Source organism: Lagopus muta, chromosome 5, assembly GCF_023343835.1.
Source record: "Lagopus muta isolate bLagMut1 chromosome 5, bLagMut1 primary, whole genome shotgun sequence".
Taxonomy (NCBI): Eukaryota; Metazoa; Chordata; class Aves; order Galliformes; family Phasianidae; genus Lagopus; species Lagopus muta.
Window position 1 is genome coordinate 63,841,558 of NC_064437.1, and position 24,608 is coordinate 63,866,165.

The window sequence follows — 24,608 nt, forward strand, 5'->3', positions numbered from 1 at the left end:
AGAAGGGGGGAGATGGTGCACACAAATTAATGACAGTGTGCAAAGAGTGAAATGCTGAACGTGGTAGCAAGGTTGGAGGGCACTGCTGTGCTGTGCTGATACATGTGCCACTGCATTAATGTGTGTTTCTTATGTTGCAGAGAACTCTCATCTTCTTTGGCTTTATACTCCTGCAGAGTTGCTTACATGCTTGTGGTATCCTGCTTGCTATTGATCCATCTGAAGGAATGCTTCTGCTTCGACCTTCACATTCCTGCACAGCTTCTGCTTGGCTTTCACACATGTGTTAGTTGTGCTGTAAAGGGTTTTTCCCACTGCCTGGCCTGACTCATCACAGTGAGCTCTACTGGTTTGGCTTGGTGGCCTTCAACGTGAAATGTGAGTATGAATGGGAAGGAGAGAATGCTTTGAGCTTGTGAGGCTTTTGCTGTACCTTCCAGGTGAGCCACGCAGCCCTGTGGGTTTGTGCTCCCATCTGGGAATTTTCAGCTGCGTTGGAGATCCAGTGCCTGTAAGTGTCTGTACCTCTTTTCCATCTTTAGTATCGTTCCATGGTTACTCAAGGCAGTAATTTCTGGTCTGAGGACATATCAAAGTCCTGAGGTAAAGATCAACACTGCTTTTTCTGGAGTAACAGAAACCAACAGGGCTGAGCTCTTAGCTAGTTACTTAGATAATGGACCTGCAGATGGATATGCATCCAGAGCAGAGGCTTTCTGTGGCAACAGATAGAGCAGAGCAATGTCGATGTGCTTACTCTAAGCTATGTCTTCATCTAATCCTGCTCAGACACTCTGCTTGTGTGATAGGTGGATGAGAAATTGCTTCCCTGTTCTTGACTAGCTGAAACAAGTGGATGTGGCACTTCCCTTCAGAGGGAATTTGTATCAGTGAGGTAATGAAATTTGGGGATATTGTAGTCATTGGGAAAATAAGGTACCTGGATGTTGTAGCAATGTCTAGCTGAGCTTTCTGTGTGCGCAGCTGCTCAGGCTTATGAGTTTGAGCTCTAGTCTGCAGCAAAGTAACTGCTTTGTGTTTGTTTTCTGTGGAGCAGCTGATGGCCACCATAAAGAAATTGACCTCTATTTGTAGTCCATGAAGAGCAACTGGCTGTGTGTTGAGATCCAAGGAAAATGAAGTCTCTTACCAAAAGAGGTCCTATCAGCCTTTGGGGACAGTCCAAGAAATGCCCCTGTGTGGATTATTTTTGGCTTTTGTCCTCACTTTCACTCCAGAACCAGCCTAGTCTTGACTCTAACAGAAGCAATGCCATGCTAGGCTGTGTCTATCTCAGGACAGATTTAAGGCTTTACCTGTGACTGTTTCAGCAGTAATTCTACATATTGCTTTCAAGGCTTTAAACAGGATTTTAAACCAAAATGTTTGGTGTTGTGTCTGCTTTGAATTTTTCCTCTTCAGAACTTAGAACAGAGAGGTTTAGTTTTGATGCAGTGTTGTGGTTCTCATAGGGTCAATTTCTACTCCAAAGAGTGGCCAGGCTGCTTGGAGGAAAAAAAATGCCCTTTCTAAGGACTTGTGTATGAGGTTATCTGTAGACCAGAAGTCCTTACTGGTAAATGTTCTCAGGCCGTGATTAAAGGTAGATGTGCTTGGAAGGCAATGTAGTTGAAGACCATCTCATGAAATAACACATACTTTTACAGGATTAAACGAAGATCCAACCAGAATTCTAACTGCCAGGTATGTTGGCTATCATCTGATAGCTCCTGATGGCACTCTAGATAGATACAGATAGATACTAACACACTTTTCTGGCTCGCTTGAGCACCTGTATGCAGCAGGTCCCTAATAGCTGCCAGCCTGTGACCACTGCTATCATTGCCACTTCTCCTCAGGGACTCCTCTGTGATAATGAACAAAGAAACAGATGCTTGGGGTTTCTTCAGCTCAGATGGCAGCAGTGTGAGTAAAACTTTCAGCTGTCTTTCACTGTAAGTATTTCATGGATAAAAAGCGTTTTGGTATCTAACCGGCTCAAATAGGATTTGAATCCTGTTGCAGCTATATGCTTCTACACAGTGCTTCTTTCAGCCCTAACCATGTCCCTTCCAAGAGAAACTGATAAAGGTGTGATAAACTTTTATATTTCGTTCTCTTATTACTGTTTCCTACAGTGAGAGGGACTGTATTTTGTAGGAAAAGACAGTTTAAGAAGTGCTGTTGTGGTGGAGTGGAGATGGGGGTGTTTTGCAACTCAGAGCCCTCCCCAGGCTGTGGGAAGCTGTGGAAGGGTGTGGAGAAATCCCATGGCTGCTGGGTGCCTGAGAAATGGGCTTGTGTACTTCTCTGCTTCTTCCAGAGGGAGCTGCACCCGCCTCTTTATCACATAGATTTAGTTTTGGAACTGTCCAAGTATTTAAAATGCAGTGTCTATGAAAGCTAGGCAAAATGTAGGTGTCATTACCCAAAAAATTCCTGCTTTACTAGAGCTGTAAATTATATTTAAAAGTTGGGCTCTTCTTAACTACTTAAAGCTACAGTGACAATGCAAAGCTGTAAGGCAAAGCACACTGCTGTCACTCCTTGGTTTTCGTTGAGAAAGCTACTCCACAAGCTCACTAGATACACACTGCAGGCAAATTGTGGTCAGTGACATTTTGCACGCGCTCATAAAGCTCCTAATGATCTCTTTTAAAATAAAATGAAATGGCAAAACCCTCTCAGAGGGGCAAGGGATGGTTCAGTCAGAATTCATGTGTTAGATGGGCCAAATTCATTTTAACTGAGCTGCTGGGAGAACCACTCAGGTCCTAGCCTGCCACCCATTGGGTTTGCAGCCATCACTGTGACTTTCAATGGTCTGGGAACTGGACCAGGTGGAATACCATCAGCATTCATCTCCTGATGCACAGATACAAGGTCATTTCACTGTTAGGTTCTGCAGTCTTTTGGAGCTGGGTATTTCTTTGTAGCCCTCCTCTTAAAAGGTGTGTGATTACAGTTGGCCAAGACCACCAATTAGCTCAGGCTAATTTTTCTCCTTTTTCTATCTGTGCTCCCTTTGTTATGCTGCAAGTTGTTCATTACTTGGTGTATCTAATGGCAATTAGGGAGTGAGGCAGCCACGAAGACTAATTTGATCACCTGGAGACCTGCCTCCCACAGCCCCCCGCAGTCAGTGGAGACCCAGCTCTGCCTCCAGGGCACTTTGGCTGAGGCTCCAGCTCCAATTCGCCCTCTAGAGAAGCCTCCTCTTTTCCATTAACTAAAGGGAAAGCCTGTTGTCCCCAAGCAAATGATGGCCCTTCGGAACGGGGCTCCCATTTGAATAAAGACACAGGCTGAGCTTGATTTCTGAGTTTCAGGGCAAAGGCAGTTTGTGGGCAGCCATGCTGTGGGGCCCTTTGAGTCATCCGTGGAGCACAGAGCTCCCCAGCCCCATCCAGCCCTCCCAGCTCACTTGTGTCTGTGGGTGTCCTGTAGGGCTAAACCCCCATCCATGGCATTGGCAGTGCCTGTGGTCATTCCCTCTTGGCATACCTGGGTTCACCCAGGCAAGCTCAGGAGTGGCAGAGTGAAGAGCTCCAAATCAAACCTGCTATGTCATATCCAGCAGGCCTCTGTTCTGCAGATTTATCCACTGCCATAATTATAAACCCGAAACTTGTCAAGTTTCTCTTCAGCTTCATAAAACCCAGCCCAACGCTCGGCGTCGCATGCTGACTGTCTGCTTTTAATCCCATCTGTTAAGAGCCCAGATCCCCCCATGCTGCGTTAGTACAACAAAGCTGATCTCGGCTGTCCTTCCCAGGCATGGCCCACTGTGTTGTAAATAAGATGCACTCCTCAGCAAGGCTCAGAAGTGCCTGTGTGGATGGGTGCATCCTTCCTTAGCACCTGACCAGCACTGCAGCTGTATGGAGGCAGCTAACGAGTGCTTTAATATCTTCTCATATTTAAAATTGCCTTGTCATTTGAGTAATGAATTCTCTGTGCTTTATGATGGAAAAGATTGCAGCTGAGTTTTATTTTAGGTAGGACAGCCGGCTAATTTGCTACGCCGCCTTCCCAGCCCAGGTGTGCTGCGAGCTGCACCACGATCATTAACCTTAATACAATTTTTAAACAATTATTAAGCTAATCGGATGCAAATTAAACAAAATGAACCTATAAATATATGTGTTTTTCAAATTAGTAATTGGATTTTTTGATGATCTTTGGCTTGACATTGATAAGCTGCTTCTCATAACAGTCTAATTAGGCAATATGTAAACTTTGGCATTCGGTTCTGTCCTAGTGGCTTTTTCAAATGATGTTTGTAAAATTTGCAATTTCATATTACAGATTAAAAATTAAAAACTGCAGGAGGCTAACATTAAAATGAGAATTCATTTCATGGAAAGCCCTGTAGACAAAATTCACCCTAATAGAATTGTGCATAAGGGGCTGCAAATCATGATCTATAGTTACACAGGGGAAGGCTTGTCAAAACCAGTATTGTTGGCCTGTAGTTCTATTCACAGTATTAAACCCATCAGTGAAGTCACTTTGGGGAAAATGCGAACATTATCAAAGAACAGTAAATTAGCAAGAAATTAAAGCATATACCCTTGCATTTCCAAAACAAAAGATCCCTTCATTAAAAACCTTTCATCAGTGGTTTAATATTCATAGCAGTAATTTGCATAACTAAATCAGTTTTCACTGATGAGAGACGACCAAAGTTTTTTCCACTAATTTCTTTTTTGAATGAGCTCTCTGGTTGTGGGGGGTTGTTCTTTTTTTGGTTTGTTGTTGTTGTTGTTTTTGATTAAAATTTCCCACCAGTAGTCGGACAGAATCGAACGCAAGACCGAACCGTGTTTGCCAGGACCATCCTTTATGATGGTGAGTTCAATGCTGCTCTGCAGAGCACCTCGACTGCCCACAGCCCTGCCTGCCTGCTGGCTGGCACCCACACCCCAAGATGCACTTTTGATGCACTTTTGGGGTCGTTCTTTCTTAGTTTGTTCTCCACCTTTTTTGTGCTCTCACACCTTTCCTTGTACACAGAGTGAAATGATGACAGAGCAGGGCTAAGAATGAGGACGTGTCGTTACAGCGCACATGTGAAGAACTTTCTGATACCTCTCTGGAAGTCATATCCTTTTTCCAATTTTTTAAAGAATTTTAATGCTTTGAAAAGACCTATTCCCTTAGGAAAAGGAGAAGGATAAGGGAAGTATGCTTGCCTTGGGGAATGGAGACAGAAAAGTCTGTTTTGGTGTAGAAAACACATGTATATTGAATTGGTTTACAATCCAGAAATCAGTTCAAATATCAGATTGAAACTATAGCAAGTGCTAATTCTGTCCAGTGAATTGGTTGTGAAGTGAGAGGCTGAAGGGAGCTCCAGTTGTGCACTACTTGCACAGAGCGGGTGCTCTGGGCAATGCTTTGTTAAACTGAAATCCTCCAATTCCCAACACCTGCACTGAGAGTGGGGCGGTCACCGACATCGCCTGCGAGTGCATTAGTTTGAAATAATAGCTGTCTGTGTTCAGATTGATTAGCAGCAGCTAATTTTTGTCTGTTTTTTTTTCTTTTTATTGGCTGCAACTGAAGCTTAAATACAAAGATACAAAGTTGATAAAGTTTATAAGCAACTGCAGGAAGACTTAGGAAAGTTCTCACGTATCCTTTTCTCCTCCAAAAGTTTTTGTCCTGTCATTGAATCTGGAGTAGTACCTCTCTAAGGTGTTTGATGCATCCTGCATGCTCCTAATGGTTCAGCGGTGCCATCTTTGAAGTATTTCCTCTTTAAATATAGGGATGTGGGCATGGTGGAGGTGGGTAGGGGATGGTCTGGGTGTCTTAGTGGTCTTTTCCAGCCTTAATGGTTCTACAATTCTGAATTTCACATCACTATGGTGTTTTAGTTCTACTGTTTTGTAAATACGTTATTATGTTTGTTTTGTTACAAGTGGGGTGTACAGTGGAACTCTTTGTAGGCCTGTGTCTGTGCTGCACTGCTGTTCTGTGACCATCAATAGGAAGACTGTATTGCCCTGGGGAAGTTTCTGTGCTCCCTCTGGCTGCCAGCCCTGGCCAACAATTTGTGCATTTGCTCTGTTGCTCGTTGTCTATTAGGATTCTGTACCTCACACAGCCCTTAATATCAAGTAAGTTTTTGGGAATGACTGCAAGAAAGGTTATTTTTGGCAGCCCTGCTAGCTGTCACATCTCCGGTTCTGTGTGGCTGTGACATGAGATGAACGCCTGTCCATCATGTTCCAGGCTCCAGATTTCTCTTCTTGGCTTAGGATGGGGTTATGAGGGGACCACGTGGCAGGCAGCTGACATCAAGCTGAAGGCTCCTTACGATAACCAATTACCACGTGCTGAGATATTGCCATGTTCCTCCTGTCATAGGATGGTTTGGGTTGGAGGAACCTGAAAGACTTCTGTTGTGCTTTTATGTATCACTCAGATACGTATGTATACCCAGAACCTGGTCAGATAGTTCTGGCTTACTTTTCTGACCAAGAAAATAGAATAAGTCACATATTTGAGGTCTTTTTTTCACTATAATAAGCAGGGCTGAGAAGCCTTTCATTAAGTAGACCTTGTAGGCTTTATCACCTAGCATTGCCCTGCACTTACTGTAATGAATGCCATTTCTTCTTAGATAAAAGGATTGTGTGGTCTGGTACCAAACTGGCAATCTGCCTTGGGATTTGGCACAACACAGACAAGAGATGTCCACATTTTTCAGGATCCCAGGATTCTCAGGATGTCTTCTTTGAATGCTAGCGAATTACATTGATGCAGATACTGACAGGCACTTCTGAATCTGTGCCCCTTTTTGAAGAAGTCTTCGTCAATTCCTCAGCAGACAGCATCTTCAGTTTGCTCCAAGGCTCATGAGATTCATCCAGGTGTGTAAATATGATGGTGTACTGACTGCAGTACTCTGCTTATGTCTCCCCACTGCTGTCTTCATGTGAGTTTCTCCCTTTGCACAAACCATTGCAGCAAACTATTGTGCAACCAAATGTCTCAAAATGCACCAGGGCGTCTCCAAGGGTGAACGGAGAGAAGGGGTTTTCTCTGTGCTAGCAAAGATGGATGTTTCTGGATTTTCAGTTCTTTGCTCATTTCTTTGAATGAATCCTTTCATTGGAAGGACTATTTTATCTTTTTCTTTCCCTCAAAAACAAGCAATTAATAATCACTGTCCAACATTGGAGAGATGAGATGTCAGTGCACACTCCAAATGCTCGTTGTTGGCATTAATCAAAACTGTTTGTGTGAATACTGAAATATCCTCTCCATGATTTCAAAAGTAATAGCAGCAATGTACATAAGAGGGTTCGTGTACTATTAGTTCTGCATTATACTCTAAAGTTTCTTAAAAAACGAGCAGGTGGAGCCCTATAAAATAATTAGATTATAATATCTCTGCCAACATACAGTTAAAACAAAAACCCTCTGTTTTGGATGACTCCACACACTAGAATGTGTGACATCGCTTCTCACCACACATTGTCCTGTGTGGTCATGAGGACATTTCTGCATTAGAATAGTATGGCAATATCAAACTGAATAGCCAACAAAGCACTAAGCAGGTGTAATAACATCTCCACTAACAGTAAACCACCTAACTGACATCAGCATGTATTTTTGGGAACACCTGAAGGACCAGGGAGAAGAACAAGCAGCATATGGGCAGATCTGTGGTTCTGCTGAACCTTGGGTTGTATAATAAGTGTTGTTTAATCATCTATTTTGTAATGGTAGAGACTGACGTTTTGCTACAAAGACATTATTGGTGCATTACAGATTAAACTATGCATTTTTTTAAAGCCAGATTTAAGCATGGGGCCTCCATCAGTGACTGCCTTTCCACAGCAATTGTGTGCAATCAGTGTCCAGTGCCCATTTTGAAGCAGAAGCAGTAACACGTGGGAAGCTCCATTTACAATGTGTGAAGACAGTAAAAGAAGCGTCACTCTAAATACAGCTCTTATTTATTTTCAGCTGCTGATCGTGCTGCTGCAGTTCCTGTGCCTACAAATAGCCAAAACGTTCCGTGCAAAACTTTTCCGTGGCTTGAATTTCTATTTATTTATTTATCTGTAATATAATATAATCTGAATTCCTAAAGAAATCCTAGCGGTAGCCCCTGACCCACATGTACATCCAGTGCTGTTCCCCTATGGCCCTGGCCTATTTATTGCTTTCCTAACTACTCGAGTTCAAACAGGAGATCAGAACAAAATTGAAAATGAGCTTGGGGTCTTTCTTTAGTCCCAATTTGTTCACTTCCAAAACCACCACTCAATTTAGCTCAACTGGCGGCGTCTGCTCAAGAGAGGGCAAAGGCTGGAGGAGCAGGGCTGCAGGAGGGCAGGGCTGGCGCGTGCTGCCAGAGCTGCATGGAGGAGCGTGATGTAATTTCTCAGCTGCACAAGCGTGACAATTAGCATGCAGTGCTGAGGGGTGCAGCAGGGAAGTTGGTTTCCTGGTGCCTGCTCACGTTGTGGCTTTGGGTGTGTGATGGGCTCTGGCAGCAGGCAGCCGGGTTATTGCTCGTGGCTAATACTGAGGTGATGCTGCTGGACTGTAGGGGTGGAAAGCAGCTGATGGACAAGTGGCTCCACATGTTATCGATGCAAATGTTTTTGTGTGTTTGAATGGTTGACGTAAATGGCTTTTCTGAATGAGAAGGAATGATGTTAAGGCAGGGAAGTAAATATTTGTCCGTGAAGAGGGCTGGAAATATAATTGAGAGGTAGAAGAAATAGGTGGTCTTGTCGTAGGAGAATACCTTGAAAAGTACAGCACTGGATGACTTATGCTGCTGCTCTCAGACTGAACTCTTTCATAACCTTCCTTGCCCAAGACCCCTCTTCTTCCCATTTCAGATTTTCTGCCATCAGTAGTTGTTGCATACCTCCTCCTGCTCCTTTTTGTAAATACCCAACCATTAGCATTTTAATTATTGTCGGATATACAATAGGCATGAGAGCTGTCCTACTAACTGCTAGTAACAATCAAACAATTAAAACCAAACTCCGAAGTCATAGAAGTAGTAAAATCGAAGTCTGGGATTGAAAAAACTCAAACAAATGTTCTGGCTTACTCAAAACATTGTCGGGGGGGCAAAACAGAGCACATGCAGAAAGAAGTGTTACTTTGGAATCATCTCTTGGGATTACATTACTGCTCTCCTGATGTTTATTCCCTACTCTAGAGCAGAAGTCTTTGATTTAACTCCGATTCTTTTAGCATCGTGGGATAAGGATTGCCAGCTGCCCTCGCCAGGTGTGTTGGTTTAGCACAACTCCAATAGCTTCTTCCTGTGTAATTTTGCCCTGTGCAGAGCATCAGCATCCTTTTTCAAACAAAAATGAAAACGTTGCTCCCCCTATTCAGAAATGCATTCATGAACTTCTACACCTAGAAATAGGATTTATAGTTTACTGGGAAATGTTGGTGATAAGTGGACGGTTGGACTGGATGATCTTAGAGGTCTTTTCCCACCTTGGTGATTGTATGATCTTTTTGTCAAAGATTCATTCATCCCATTGATGCCTGGGGCCTTTTTGGTCCCTTGCTGTTTATGATTTACTGGGTAAAACTTTTCAGTTTCAAAACTCCACCAACTTCTGCAACGAACTGGCTTGAATTTTGACAGATGCATAAATGATGGGAAGTAAATCAGGTTTTGTGGTGTCAATCCAGAATCAACTTGTTTGTCAATCCAGAATTAAAATCGCAGGAGGCATTTTCTTTTCTAAAGGAAAGCATTGTCAGCAATAACTGTGGTCAAATGATGCTATCTGGCAGGATTTTTTTCTACCAATTTTTAGAGGGCTTTTGTTCACCTTGTTGGAAATTGAAAGGTTCTGATTTGGTCAGCAGAAGCAACCATGTGGCACAGGATGGTATCCAATGGTATCTGATGTCTTTTTATTGCATATGCATCTAGATGTCACATTTCTGTGTATGTACATCTAGATGTACATTCCTGGCTATCTGTAAATCTTCGTTTTCCATCACCCAGATGTTCCATCGCCCAGATTTCAGATATACAAACTTATATCTGAAATTTCTGCATGCTGTGAGCATTTTGCTAGGTTATTTTCTAATCATTGCTGTACATGTAGTTTGAAGACATACTGCCTCTATTTATACTTAACAGAGAAGTATTGCCAATGTCTCATACCCTGCTCCCTTTGAGATGTCCAGCAGAAGAGAGGAAGTGTGGAGGATGAGTAGCTTGTAATGTTATCTTTCATCTTCTAAGCTCGTGGCTTTAGCTTTCCCAGGTAACTCTGCTGACGTTTGGCCTTGTGCTTTATTTGAGGGGCACATAGTTTGCTGGTATGAATACATCAGCTGCATATTCCTAGCAGGATTTTCTTTCAGGTCTACTTTTGGGAAGATGATGTGAGCTCCATCATAAAGCCAGGCACACTCTGAGCCTGGTTCATCCAGGTCAAAGCCAGCTCTGCTCTTTGGGGCAGCCGTGCTCTTTTCCTCCAGGGAAGAACCAGGCGCCTTGTCTGCAGATCAGCATGGGTTAGAGTTCAAAGAAAGAGAAAACCCAGAGCTGCAGTTGAATGGTGTTGCTAATAGAGCTCCTGCTAGCTATCTTTTATCCCTGCTGAATGTGATTTCTGCAGATAGGCTTTTGTTTTGGTAACAGGGGATTGAACGATGGTTGCAGTGTCCCTTCCCTAGCCTTGATTTAGAAGTCAGTAATGGCTGAAGACTATTAGTGGCAGTCGCTGTGGGCATGGGTATTCACAGAGAGATGGATCTCTTTGTGGTTATGGGGGCAAAGGATCGTTTAGAGAAGGAACAAGTTCTGTGAACAAGATGATAACGCTGGGGAAGTGGGAAGGAAGAGGTGTCTTTGTGGGGTGGCACATAGTTCACTTTGTTTGCAATATTTTTAGGGCTCTATGTGTGCAAAGTGGAATCCTAGGAAAAAAAACAGTCCTGTGTTCAGGAGCCAAAGATCGTGCAGGCATCAGCTGCTGCCTTAGATAGTGTGGGAAGGGAGGAAAGTCACTGAAGTTCTCTTAATTTTCCTCTTTCAAAGTCAGTCATTCTTTCTATTGTTCTTATTTGCAAATATTTTGAAATCTTTGACCTCTGAAAGTACAGAAGCAAAACAAATCGTTTTACCTAAATATAAACTGCATCCTGTTACCTATGGTATTTATTTCTTAAATAGCTATGTAAATGGTAAATGAACTCATGGTGTTGTGCATGGTATTTTCAGGCTCCACATTCCTCCTAGAGCACCACTGTCGTTTTAAACTACTTCATTCTGTGTAATGGTCTTGAATACTGGCAGTTACTGATGCACACTACGTCCTTTGCAGTTAAAAACAAAAACAACTATTCAAATAGTCAAGTTACAAAGTCGAAAGTGGCTTCTGTGCATAGGGAGTAACTGCATTTTATCAAAAATGTAATGAGTTTAACATACCTAGTTACACAACACTCGAGTGGCTCTTCAGATTAAAGCCTGCCCAAAATGCGTGTTGACACGATAGGCTGGAGCTGCTCCAGTCCATCACTGCAATATACTACAAATTGATTCTGAGCACATATTGAGTACGCATCTCCAGAGAGGTGCACCGTGGTGCTTGTTCAGAAGCAGTAGAAAAGCAAAGCGTGGTACTTTTTGTGGCCAGAACTTGATTTTTGATCACTTTCTTTTATGTGGACGCTACGTATCTTTAAACATTCCAAAATATTTGTCTTCAAAATGTGCATTGATGTGCAATGAAGCTCAGAACTTTGTGTGTGTGTGTGTATATGTTGTACGTATGCCACTGGAAGCAGAATTCTTCACAGATTAGGAGCTGTTTTGCTGAACTATTACACTTCATGTTTTTAAGCCACCAGTGAGTCCCATAGCTTTCTGCTGATGGAAAACTTCTCCCTGCCCTAAAATCAGCTTGTTCATTTGTTAGTGAGGCTGCCTGTAAAGATGCATCCAGAAAGTCGACTTGGCTCCTGGTCTGAATTGTAAGTTTGACTGTATCCAATCAAATCTACATTATCAATAGGTTAAAAGGCATTTGCAAACCTCTGCACAAAGGTATGCCCAGGAAAAGTGGGAAAGGTTGTTGGCTTACTCCATTATGCCAGGTGACCATCAGATCTGATGTAGGGAAAAATCAGGGTCTTGAAATCAGTGGGAGGTTGGCTGAAATTAGCATTAAAAAAAGTCTTGTTTCAGGCTCTCCCAGATGAGAAGAACCTCAAACGATCTCACGGGTTGCTAATGCAGGACCTGTAGATAAATGCTGTTATCTCAACGTATGGCACACTTGGTGATAGAACTGTGCAGAAAATAGGAAAACCAGAGCAGGTGTGGGACAAAATTGATGGAAGTGATAGCCACCTTCGTCCAGGGAAGCTGTCATCCTTGCTCCTCTGCATGGCTGTGAAATGTGGGCAATTGCTGTCATTAAATTAAACTCTGTAATTATTTCCATACATACTGTCTCCGTGCCTTGGTGTAAACTGAGATACTGGTGATACATCTTGATGAACAGCACTAGATAGAGAACAACAGTGTGTCAGAGCATTGCTATGCATTGTCCCATGCAAGAAGCCACTGCTGGAGATGTCCAACACAAGCAGTGCTAGATGAAAACAACTGCAAGAAATAGAGGAAGCTGTACACAATACAAACAGTTGCATGCTTGCTTAGCATTTTTTCTTTTGGTTCAGATTTAAGAGAAAAGAGCTAACTCTGGACCTTCCAGAGCTGTTTGGTTTGCTATTTCTGATGCTTGGTTCCCTGTCACCGATGTCTGTTTGAATATCTAAGATATCTCTTAATCTGTGTGAAGACTGCATCATTTCTGCATATTAAATTCCTGGATAACTTGGCGCCCGCTGTAAAAGCTTGTGCTTGCCAAATTGCGTGTCGTCCTTGTAGCTTTTGTAAAATATACTTCTGCATAGAATCACACAATGCTCATTTTTACCATTTGCATCTGCAAAACTTTCTGAAAATGGGGAATCAGGCTTTACAGGTGGTAAGAAGTCACCCACCTCTTCCATGTCTGCAGGTTGGACAGCAGAATACATGGAGGGAAGGTTGTTCTCTTTTACTAACAAGAAAGCAGTAAAGGTAGATTATTTTATCCATTTTATAGGTGGCAAACTTGCACATGGGAGGGTGTGATCCAGTTCAGCACACTGCATGTTGCCCGAGAGTTGTCATTCTGATCTTGGCTTTGGCATTGTCTTATCTCAATCAGCAGCTTGTTCTAGGTTGCCTGTCACAGGAAGGAGCTTCCTTGTGCCACCCAGGTCTCCATGCTTCTTGGTAGTCTGTTTTGGGCACCATCAAATGGTGGTAATAGTTTCCACTTCTTCCTCTGGTTGTTATCTGAAGGGCCCATGCATTCTGTATTTTCTTTAAGCAATAATTGAAGCAGATCTCTGAATAACCACTGCTCATAGCTGTGGTCTAAATAAGATTTCAGCTGAAAGGTCCAAATGAACTTTCTATTTGTGAGCAGAGTTATTCCCAGTCTATGAACGTGATGTTCTTCAAACATCATTTATTCCTCATAGCCATTAATATCCAGGGAATGGTCACAAATGCCATCCCTGAGCTGCAAGGGAATGTCTCCTGATTGCAGAGCTGAAGACAGCTTTTTTTCTCTCTAACAATTTGCAGAAAGCAAAACAGGTTCTGTTGACTCTTTCAGCAACAAACTGTTTGCCCCTGGGCAGAGAGCAAACATGGAACATTTCAGCCCCACAGGAACTTGAGAAAATTAAGAGCAACTGAGTTAGGAGGGCTGTAATCACAGTTGTGCTTCAGCTTGAACTGCCGCGATCGCTGTCACTGCAATCTGCACAGCATCAGCTATTGCTGCGAAGGCGTGAGGGCTGTGGTATGCTTTATCTTTGAAAGCAAAATTGGGCATGAAGCCAACAGGAAAAAGGAGATAAAGACACAGCAGCTTTCCACTGGGTGCCGGTTTGGCTTTTGACCTCCCTGGTGTGCAACAGGTGAGGGCTGGCAACCTCCAGGCTGTGGGGACAGAGATGGGCACCGCTCTCTGCCACCGTTTGTTTGTGTGACAAATGCGTCAATAATGTGGAAGATGTTATTTATTATTTAAAACTGCAGCAAGCTGTCTGACAGAGATTCAAAGCGCTGAACGAGTCTCTGTAGGTTTGCAAAGTCGCTGCCATTTGCCTTTTAGGCTTGGGTGAAACGCAATTCAGAGAAGTGCCAGCATTTGTCTATGTGACTCACAGTGGGACTGGGATGAGAGACAGGAACAGTGTCTGCCTCTGTGCAAACAGCAACAGAAAAAGTCATTGGTGCTGTTTCCAGGCTCCTGTGATGCTCACGTTGGAGCAAAAAGTGATACTTAGTCCATTTCTAGATAGAATTTTGAATCATGGTCCTCTGGGAACACCTCGTTCCATAGGCTGGTACACCTATGAAATTTGGATTTGTGCAGTCTTGAACATTAGCTTGTAATATTTTCCTTGCTTTCTTTTTTTTCCTGCAGTCTAAAGAGAAGGTCTTGCCTGCATGTAAAATTTGCAGTGTTATAAATAATTTGTTCTTTCCTTTTTGAGAGAGACTTTAAAAAATGGAAATGTTTGCTTTCATCTTACTTTGTTTTCTGTTGATTTAATTTGATTGCTGTCCAGATAAAAGAAATATTAGCTCATATATTTCGACGTATTTACTTAGAATGCATGTGACACCAGTTGGCTGTGACCATCTGAGGAAAATCGCTGTGATGTCATGGAGTCACTTCAAATGAATTAAAGATGAAATACGGCTCCTCTGTGTGTTGTTACCCCAAAATGGAGCATCCATGATGCTAATATGGCTGACGTCGTTTTGTAGGAGTTTAGAAGTATTTCAGGATTCGTTGCAATACTGACCTGTTATCTAACCAGTGGGAGAAGTAGTGTACAAGTCAGAACCGGATCTTATAGATATTAATCATGGAAAGCTTTATAATTGCAGTTTATACTTGCTGTCTCTCCTGTTTTTATGCAGTCTTGGCATTCCTCAATGCAGCCATTGACTGTTTCTGTGACTGATTTATGGGAGAGCATAAATTACCAGGTCAGTGCATCTGCACTTGTGCTATCAGTAGGGGAGTTTGTGTAGGTGACCTCAGTGCCTTAAAACATGGGATAAATATAAACTCATGAAAATTATTTCCATCTTTTATAGCTGCAACCGTTTGGTATTGGGCAGAGTGCTTAGCATTACTCTGTTTGTCCAGCTGTTAATTAGCAGGCAATGAAATTATCCCTGAGCAGAAATATCAGTAATATTGGCTGCTTCTGATTGCTCAAGTGACATTTAAATACCACGCAAGCCAATACAAAATTCATGCCTAACTCAGTATGCTTATTTGTGGTTCACGTATATGAAGATATAGATTGCAAAAGGCCTCAGCCCTACGTCACCAATAGGCATCAGGGGATTCAAAATGACCCCTTGCTTTTCTTTGTCTGCTCTTGGCTTCTGTTTCTTCAGTAAAACACAACTTTTTTGCTGGATGCCACAGGGTACCTACAGGCATAGTGTGAAGAGCAAGTTCTCAGGAGGATGGAGAAGGGCTCTCTTTGGTTAATTTTGTTATGCAAGGTTAATTGGGGAACAAACTTCTTGAGCTTCGCTTGAAATAATTGCATAAGACTGAGGAGTTCTTAACAAACATGAAGTGCCAGGTGCTGTGAGTACTTCCTTGTCCCATTCAAAAATGGATTTTGAGAAATCCTGCCTCGAATTTGTTGTTTGTGCAGCTCAAAGTTCGGTCTCTCTTGTCAGGTGAGGGCAGGAGGAGCTTTGCATTCAGATATTGAGTAGCATGACAAGCTCACAACACAATGAAAGAAGTTAATTTTGATTAGCTCTGTTTTCCCCAAAGGAAAATTATTCTCTTTTTTCTTTTTTCCCCCCCTGAAACATAGTATTTTAGTTCTCATGTTCTTTATTTTACTAGTGACCATCTGGTACTTCGTAGATGCTTTCCTGGTGCTGGATATTGACTTCTGTAATTATTCCCCAGCAACCTGGCTCTAATTACTAGAATTTTGTTGCTGTTTTTAAAGTAGATTAAATACCATTTTTTTTCACATTGGCACTGATTGCTTGCCTATTCCTCCATTGACAGGGAACATACCTAAATGTAAAACGTGGATTTTCATTGAAAGGACAATTTCACAACGTTGAAGCATATGTTTTTCAAGGAAAAAAATAATGCATGCTGTGGAGACTGATTTCACTTCGTAGGCTGAGCAGGCACCTCCTGTGCTTGAGTAAGAGCCACGTGCCCCTGCTGATGTCCTCCCAGTGTGCCTTCTTGCTGCTTCAGGCTCATCTGCTCGGGTCCTGCTGGGCTGCCCATTGCTTTGCCCATGTGGTTCTTGCCTTGCCTGCTGTGGGGCTGTGCTCACCTCACCCCATGTTGGGTGGCAGTAAGCCTGAGAACTTGAAAAACACCTGCATTTGAGAAAACGTCCCACTGCATCCTCCTAAAATATTTACACCGCGCTGCTCCGTTTCATCATCCCTACATCGATATTGAGGTTTAATGTCAATATGAGCATGAAGTGTCTGTAAGGGGTTGGAAAATAAGAGTCAGAAAGATCAAATATTTTATTTATGCGCAGTGAATTTTTAAAGTCTCCCCTGTGTTTTGATTGAAAACGCTTATTACCAAACAATTTAGTTTCAAAAGTCTTCCTCTGATGCAAGATTCAGTCGGTAGCATCAATGGTCTGATGAAACGTGCAGGAAGACAGCGTTACCCTCACCTGCACCCTGGGCAGTTCTATTGAGACATCTCTGCTATTCCGAGACTCCTCTGCGACCTCAAACTCTGTGTCATGGCCTTGAGACACTCCAGGTTGGCATGTTCACCATTTGCTTTCCCTCTTACAAACGTAGGACAAAGCCATGCTGATAACGGGAGGTCAGACGGCAGGGCAGGATCTGCACAGCTGAGTTCTGCTGCAGCTGCTTGGTTCTAGAGTACAGATGTGTGGGTCAGTGCCACAATGGAGTTCTGAGATGTTTGCAGGGAGATTTCACCTTCCTGGGAAATTATTTTAATGGCAGATTTGGAACTGAGTTTTTATTTTTTTAGGTAAAAGGGGGCCATTGATAATTCCCTGGCTTTTATTTGTAAGGCAACATTTTTCATGCTTTCGTTTTCAAATAAAACATTGTAAAAAATGGAAAAAAATAAAATAAAACCCCCTTCTGACACAAATTAGTCTCGATGGTTAGCAATCTTCTTCCATTTACAAGCAAGTACGTGGGTGCCTTTAATTAGTAATTAATGTCAGATAGCATTTCCTTCACCTCCATGAGGCTGCAGCACAAATTATAGGAGGCTTGCTATCTTTGGTGGTTATCTTTTATGTAAAATATTCTCTAAAATATTGCTGTGGTTTCTGTAAAATCATCATATTTTGCAGACTACTGTAATCTTGTGAATTGTTAAGTATTTAGAAATATGTTTCATCCATTTCTCCTTGAAACTGCAGTGAATTACAGCATTTAGGTACTGAAAGTGGAATGATAGTTTCCTCTGCTTAATTTATCTTTCTCCTTCCATATTTGATCTCATGCATTCAGAAACTGTGCCAAATTCCATCAAAACCTCTGTGTGTTTTCTGCTAATGCTTTCACTGTGGTTCTGACTGCTGCCATAACAGTCCCACTTCTTTCTACTTGGTGTGGAATACAAAAAAAGTGGGTATTATGGTGTTATACATACCTAAATGAACGCATAGGGACGGAGATGTATATCTATTTGTATTTGTGAGCTTGTATGTATAGAAATGTAATTATCCAAACATACATAAGCCTCTTTATGGGAGCTATTGGGAATAGGTGAACGGTTGGACTGGATGATCTTTTAGGTCTTTTCCAACCTTGGTGATTCTATGATTCTTCTCCTCCTCTAGGAGACTTCTGCCTGCCTGAGTGTGGCCAGCTAAGAAGGTATTCAAGTTCTTGCTTAATTCACCAGCATCTGGGTGAGGATGCAATAGACCTGAAAGCTGAGGGTGAGCCTCTTCACTGCAGAGAAGAAACATACATTGGGTTGCTTCTGCCAACCAAAAGCCGAGGTGAGCATCATGCACCATGTCCGCTGCAGAGCTGACCAGGGTGAGGGCTGTGCTGGCAGTGCCTGGACAGGGGATGCTCCTGGTCTGGCCTCAGCAGGAGATAGACAGGCTAGTGAAAGTGTAATTCTTGGTAATTGATGGCAAGGAGGCTGGTGTTACTGCTTCCTACCATCCCACTCGACAGCACCACTGCAGAGGGCTTTGCAGCCCCATGGCCTTCCCATAGCTGTTCACATTGCTTACTTCATGTCGCAGATGAATCCAGCTCGTAAAAACCATTCGGTCAAAATCATTTTCACTGCTTCAGTCTGAAAGGCTTCAAAGACCGACTTCGGCAGCTCTTTTTCGTTTGACTGAGGAAGGGTTTGTTGCCAGTGGAAGCATTGCTGGCTCATTCCTTAGCGCAGATACCTTCAGAGCACACGTGTGAGCTGTAAACAAACCACTTGTGCTCTTTTCTGCCAACGCTGTTTATCGGCATATAGAGAAACAGTTTGTGATTAATCAGGCTGCTCATTACAGCTATTTATTGTACCTGGGAGCAACACATAGGTGTTTATTGGAGGTGGTGTGAACGTTCTGTGGCCAGGATCCCCGTCCGAGGGTTGGGGTATAATTATACGACCGCTATCATTTGCATATTGCCAGGATGCTGCCAGTCAATATTAATGGGTTACTTCTTATTCATTTAGCCGGTGTTTTTGAAAGATGCCTAAAAAAACAAAAAGATCATATCTGTATGTTGTTTTTTAATTTATTTTCACCTTTTTGTCTCCTTTGGAGACCCCCAGTGTATCAGCACTTTGTTTACCACAAATTAAACCTTAGCTGATTGTTTACCAGACTGAAGACCCTTGTGCATTACTCCAGCACTTTCCCTTTTTTTAATAATCACAACCTGGGATTCATTTGCAAGAGGCCCTAATCTGCATGAGAATTATACAATTAACTTTTGATTAACCGCCTAGTTCTTTTCGAAACCGCAGTGTATAGGATACTCTGCATTTAAATAATTTTCCTTAAATTGGGAGCAGGCCTTTCATTAAACTGGTGAGTTTGACTAAACAACAACATTTGGAGATAATCAGGGTCAAAACAATAGGCGAGGCGGCAAGGCTAGAATGTCATCTTTAAATATAACAGCTGAGATAAAGGCACCCAGATTGTGCCTTATCAAAACACAAGAAATCAAAGCTCTCTCTTGTCTGTGGCAAAATACCAGGCCCTAGTGTTTAGGGCGACCATTGTTTGGGCCTATAAGAGTCGCAGGATTTGCATTCAGAGAGTCGGTTCTAACACACATTACATCACGTAGGGTACTTATCTCGGAGTCTGACAATAATTATCAGGAAGAATATACTCAGAATGACTTTTTTGTGATTTTTATGCATCCCCAACACAAGGAAGAGGAGATAACAGCATTATGAAAAAGGGGAGAGTCTCAAAAGGCTCTCCCTGGAGCTGCGTTCTTCGATTAAATTTGCTATGCCACTCTGGTGTGCTGAACAAGTGGAAAGAAAGACTATGAGGCTTTTATATAGGGTAATAATAGCCCTGAACACAGCCCTTACCAAAAGATAAGATCCATTGTCAAAACAAACAAAAGAAGCTGTATTAAACACCACTTGAAGAATATATATGAGCAAAGTTTTCAATTCTTGGTTTTTATACCTTGAACCTGCTTCGGTCATGTGGCCCTGTTCTAACCAGGCACCTCTGCAAGCACAGAGGGACTCCTGGCTTCTTTTTTGTCTGTCCTGCACTGTGCTTTCATGCAGGGGGGTGTAGCTGTGGTTCCAGGAGAAACAGAGAGGAGACTTAAGGAGTAACAGCCCAAGCTGTGTGTTTGCTCTGATTTTTTACCCGGTAGTCAGACTTTGTTCCCGTGATGCTTTTGCTGAAGGATGCGGTAATCGTTTTCATTACTCATTTTTCCAAAGCTGACTGTGTCCTTGTGTCAGAGCTTGGCTTTAGCTCTCCATGGGGCAGCTGAGCATGGCATGCACATGGTCTCTTCTGTTTGACCCAGCTGGCTTGCAGAGCAAGTGTGAAAATTCCCAGCAATGCCCTCTGGCACCAGATCAGCCTCTCCCCTCCTCCTGTTCTTCCCAGACAGCTTTGGTTTCATCCACCTGGACGCTGCTGGCTTTGATTTTTTTATGGAAATGTGAGTGCCCGTCTCTCTCTAATGGACGCAGAGCTGACCTGCAAATTTGGTGATCCAGATGCAATCCCTTTCAAATGCATGAAGGTGAGGAATATTGTTGCTACATAAAAGAAATTGACTTTGGGTTGCAAGTCTGCACTGGGAAAAGTCAGTACAACAGGGAACATAGAGTAAATCTATTTTTCTTTCCTCATGGTCGTCATTACTGGATTAGAAGTAGACATTTGGCAGGAAGAATTGCTTGTCCTGAAACAAACAGTATGGGCAAATGATGGGCAAATTACAGCAGGGCTGAATTTGGCTATGGCCAGACACTGAAGAAAGACAAAGCTGCTTAAAATAACAAATACAATGAGTGTTACTTCCACTTAAGAACTAAGGCCACTTCTTCCTTTCTCTCTGTGGGGTGCTGAGCAGTTCTCTCTTTAATCATAGCCTATTATCAGCATTGTGCTGCTGTCCATTTGGCTTCTGCTCGCCAGTCTCCAGCATGGAACTGTAGAACCACAGAACATCTCAAGCCAGAAGAGACACACAAGGACCATTGGGTCCAACTCCTGACTCTAGACAGGATCTCCATGAATCCAGACCCGATGTCTGGGAGTGTTGTCCAAAGAGACAGGGTTGGCCAAACAGAGCTGCCCAGCTGTTATATGCTGCCTTCCAACCCACGTTCCCTGCGTGCCCCAACTGTGGTCCTGCTGCAGGAGGGCCCAACAAATCCTGGAGACCTACTGGAAGGGGTAAGCTGGGTCCCATACCTGGGAGCTGAGAAAAGTTTTGGCAAACAGGAGGTGAGGGAGAACTGGGAAGATGTGAGGGGGAGTATGGGGATGTGGCTGGGGTTGGGGAAGTGCATGCTGGGTTTGATATGTCAGGAGGTTGAGAAGTTCAGCCTTGACAGATGATAAGCAAGTATGAGCCTTTCAATTCAAATCTTTATTTCAACATTTCTTTTTCCCCCCTTATTCTTTTAAGATTTTTCTCCTTACTCTTATTCCTAAGGTCTTCCTGCTTTCAAGGGACCCTTTTCTTCTCCTAAATTGAATCCAGATGCTCGCTTCTATTCCTTTCCTCCTTGTTTTACCCTTTCCCCTCCCCAGCAGACTGTGTACTTTTTGTTACTGCAGCATCAAGCCACTCGTGGTGTTCCAGTCCTTATGATGTGCTGTATGCCAGTGACAGAGCCTGTCTCATGATGCACGAGCAATCCCAAGCACTCAGGAGTTGAGGTGAGTCCCCTGGATCATGTCATTTGGGTTAGGAATAAGAATGTAGAAAGAAAAATGTCACTGACGTCCCTGTGTTTTACTTCTGTTGATGGTGTATGTTTTTCTTCTTCTTAACCTTATGGGTACTTAAAAAAAGAAAGGAATCTGAGATGTACAGAGGCACAGCTTTGCGAATAACACAAAGTATCATGGGGCTGGTGATTAAATCTGTATATAACATTTGAATGGTGCAGCAGAAGACACTTTATTTCGTAAGTAAATCAAAGAGCTTCGATATGAAACAAACTGCAAGCGTGAATTTATGGGCTGCTCTCATCCAACATCAGACTCACTTCAGGGCATACCAGCAACGAGCCCTACTGCAACCCAGTACGAGGGCTCCTTAGCACACAGGCTTGGTGTCTGGCTTTCAGCTCCTGCTGCTGGGAGCCTTGACAGCACTGCTGGGTGCCAGCAAGTCAGACCAAGCAATCCCCACCCCTGTCTGTGAGGATTGAGGGGATGAGCCTTGGGGGCTGTGGAGGCCAACTGCTATATTGGCAGAAGGCAATTAAGCCTGAAAGTGGGTTTGTTTCTTTATGCAGATCTCCTGAAATCGACTTACCAGCAGTTGTTTCACTGCCTGTTCCCTGTTCCTCTGATAAAGGCTCACCTGCAAGAAAGGCCAGAATTTCCAATTTTGCTGAGACTTTTCTACTCAAGGTATGAGAGTTCAAGAACACCAGTGTGGTCAGATCAATGGTCTCAACCTGGAAAACGTTGCCACTGTGGTTTTTCATCTGAATGAAGCAAATCATAGGGACAGGCTGGAGTCCCTGTGCCCAGGTGTGAGTCCTGATCAGTTAGCAGTAGGCAAAATGGGATGCACTCTTTAATAAGAAATATCACAAGTCATAGAATCGTGGTATGGTTTGAGTTGGGATTGGACCTTCAACCTCTGCAGTGGGCTGAATGCCAGTGGCTCCCTGGGCCCTTCCTTAGGCACCTCCAGGGATGGGGCAGCACAGCCCTCCAGGAGCAGTGCCAGGGCCTCACCACCCTCTGGGTAACAAGCTCCTCCTGAAGTCTTGCTTTCATTTGTGCTGGTAACATTGCTGAAATCCTAATGGTCTTTGATTGGAAAAATTATTCATCTCCACCCTGAACTTCCTTTGTGTCATCTAGGAAGACTTATGTTTTTGTGTGCGAGCACCTAGGATCATCTTCATCATCCTAGGTGTATTTACATCAAAATAAATGAGCCAGCTGAGGTTGAGTAAGGCTTTAATTTGTCTGATCTACAGTAAGTACCTTTGTAGGAATGATACAATCACTGTGAACCTGCCATTAGTGCTTTCACAGGGGGGATCTGCCCACCGTGAGCATTGAGTGCTCACTGTTGAACTCAGCCAGAACAACTTTCATTGCTCCTCAAACAGCTGCAGGACCTGGCAGACAGCAGTGCATGCTTTTTCCATTTCAAGACAATGCCCTTTTTTTTTGTTCCAGATCCTAAATTAAAGGGGAAAAAAAAAAAGTTAAAAAAAAACAACCAAACAAACAACATCTTGCACAAAAACAAGATGCTCACTGATTTTCTGACAGAGCGAGGAAGCCTTTGGGGGATCTTGAAAGCGTCTACAGCCAGAAGGCATGTGTGAGCTGCAGCAGGACGGCAGCCGTGCGGCAGGAGGAGAGCCATGTCGCTTCTCCACATGACAGAGTCTGGCAGTCGAAGTCAGTAACTGTTATGTTGAAAACACTGTTGTAGCAAGGAGGAAAGGAAGCAGAAAATCTGGCAGGTACTGCAGTATCTGTGATTTTTAGAAGAATATTGAAATTAGAGTTTTCTGCTCGTTCATTCTGTGGTAATAGCAAGGAAGGCCGCTTTTGTTGCGTATGGGAAGGCAGTGGAGGGCTTCAGGCACTTGTGTTCCTGCAGCAACCATTTGCTGATTTCTTCGTTTTCTTTGTCCCATCTCTGTCTAACAGTACCACGTGGGAATGGATCAGGGAAAAAAGCATGATGGCTGCTGAGATCCTGGGGTGTTGACCAGTGGGACTCAGCTACACACTGAGCTCCGTGCCAAGATCCAAGGCTGTCTCTGCTCTTTCCAAACGCTGATGGCCAGAGCCTGGGCAACCATACTTGTGTTCATCTGGTACTCTGCGTGCTCTCAGGTGGCCTTCATTGAGTCCGTGTTGCTGAAGGGTGTGTGGATGTACAGGATTTTCATTCTCACCTGTAAAACATCGTGCAAATTATTTCCTCTGTATGGCCTTACTGAGACTGGGAAGAAATTAGATGTGCATAGGGGCAATATGAGTGCACTGCCTTTCTAGAAGCCCAGACGTAACATATACTTCCATTTTTCACTTTATAAGCCATCTTGTTAGCATCCTCTTCTAATTAGTGATCCTTTTAAATACTTTTTGCTAATATTTAATATTTTTTCTCAGATGAGTTACAGAAAATCTGTAACAGCTAATAGGCTGTATTTCCAGATTTTAAGTTTAGCGCATCCAGACTAGGTCCTATGGACATATTATTTAATCATAGAATCATTAAGCTTGGAAAACACTGCTAAGATCCCCAAGTCTCACTCCAAACCACCACTACCATGCCCACTGACCATGTCTGTAAATGGAACAATAGGTCATTATCTTTGGAAAGACCTCTCAGATCCCCAAGTCCAACCTCAACCCATCCCATCGTGTCCCTCAGTGCAACATTTCATGGCTCTTGAATTTCTCCAGGGACAGAAACTCCACCACTCCATGAGCAGCCCGTTAAATGTATGTTAAATATTTTTCACTGGTAAGAACTAAAGTTCTTGCTGAGCATGAATGCACTTAGATGTAATAGCAGAGATACTCTTTATCTTCCTGTCTCTGTCATTGTAGTCACCATTAGTTGGCAAAAATGTAAAGGGTATGGTGCTATCATCGATGACCACTTCATTTACAGTTCTGAATGGCAGGTGAGGGTATTGACAAAGCTGACAGTGAATTTGTGGAAGGAGAATGTCCCAGGTCAAATCAGGAGTCTAATTTTGGTCGCTTCAAATTAGGATTTGCACGGAGATATTTATGAATAGGCGTCAAAAGAGAGAGTG

The 24,608-nt window shown here is 43.1% G+C and overlaps 2 long non-coding RNA genes across 2 annotated transcripts; both read left to right on the forward strand.

Moving 5' to 3' along the window:
• Positions 1-6,643: 6,643 nt before the first annotated feature.
• Positions 6,644-20,304, forward strand: LOC125693813 (uncharacterized). Its single transcript, XR_007377259.1, has 3 exons — positions 6,644-6,881; positions 17,950-18,114; positions 20,227-20,304. It is a non-coding gene; the product is annotated as an uncharacterized LOC125693813 (long non-coding RNA).
• LOC125693811 (uncharacterized) lies at positions 20,295-22,221 on the forward strand. The gene is made up of 4 exons (XR_007377257.1): positions 20,295-20,365; positions 20,717-21,024; positions 21,412-21,513; positions 22,098-22,221. It is a non-coding gene; the product is annotated as an uncharacterized LOC125693811 (long non-coding RNA).
• Positions 22,222-24,608: the final 2,387 nt, after the last annotated feature.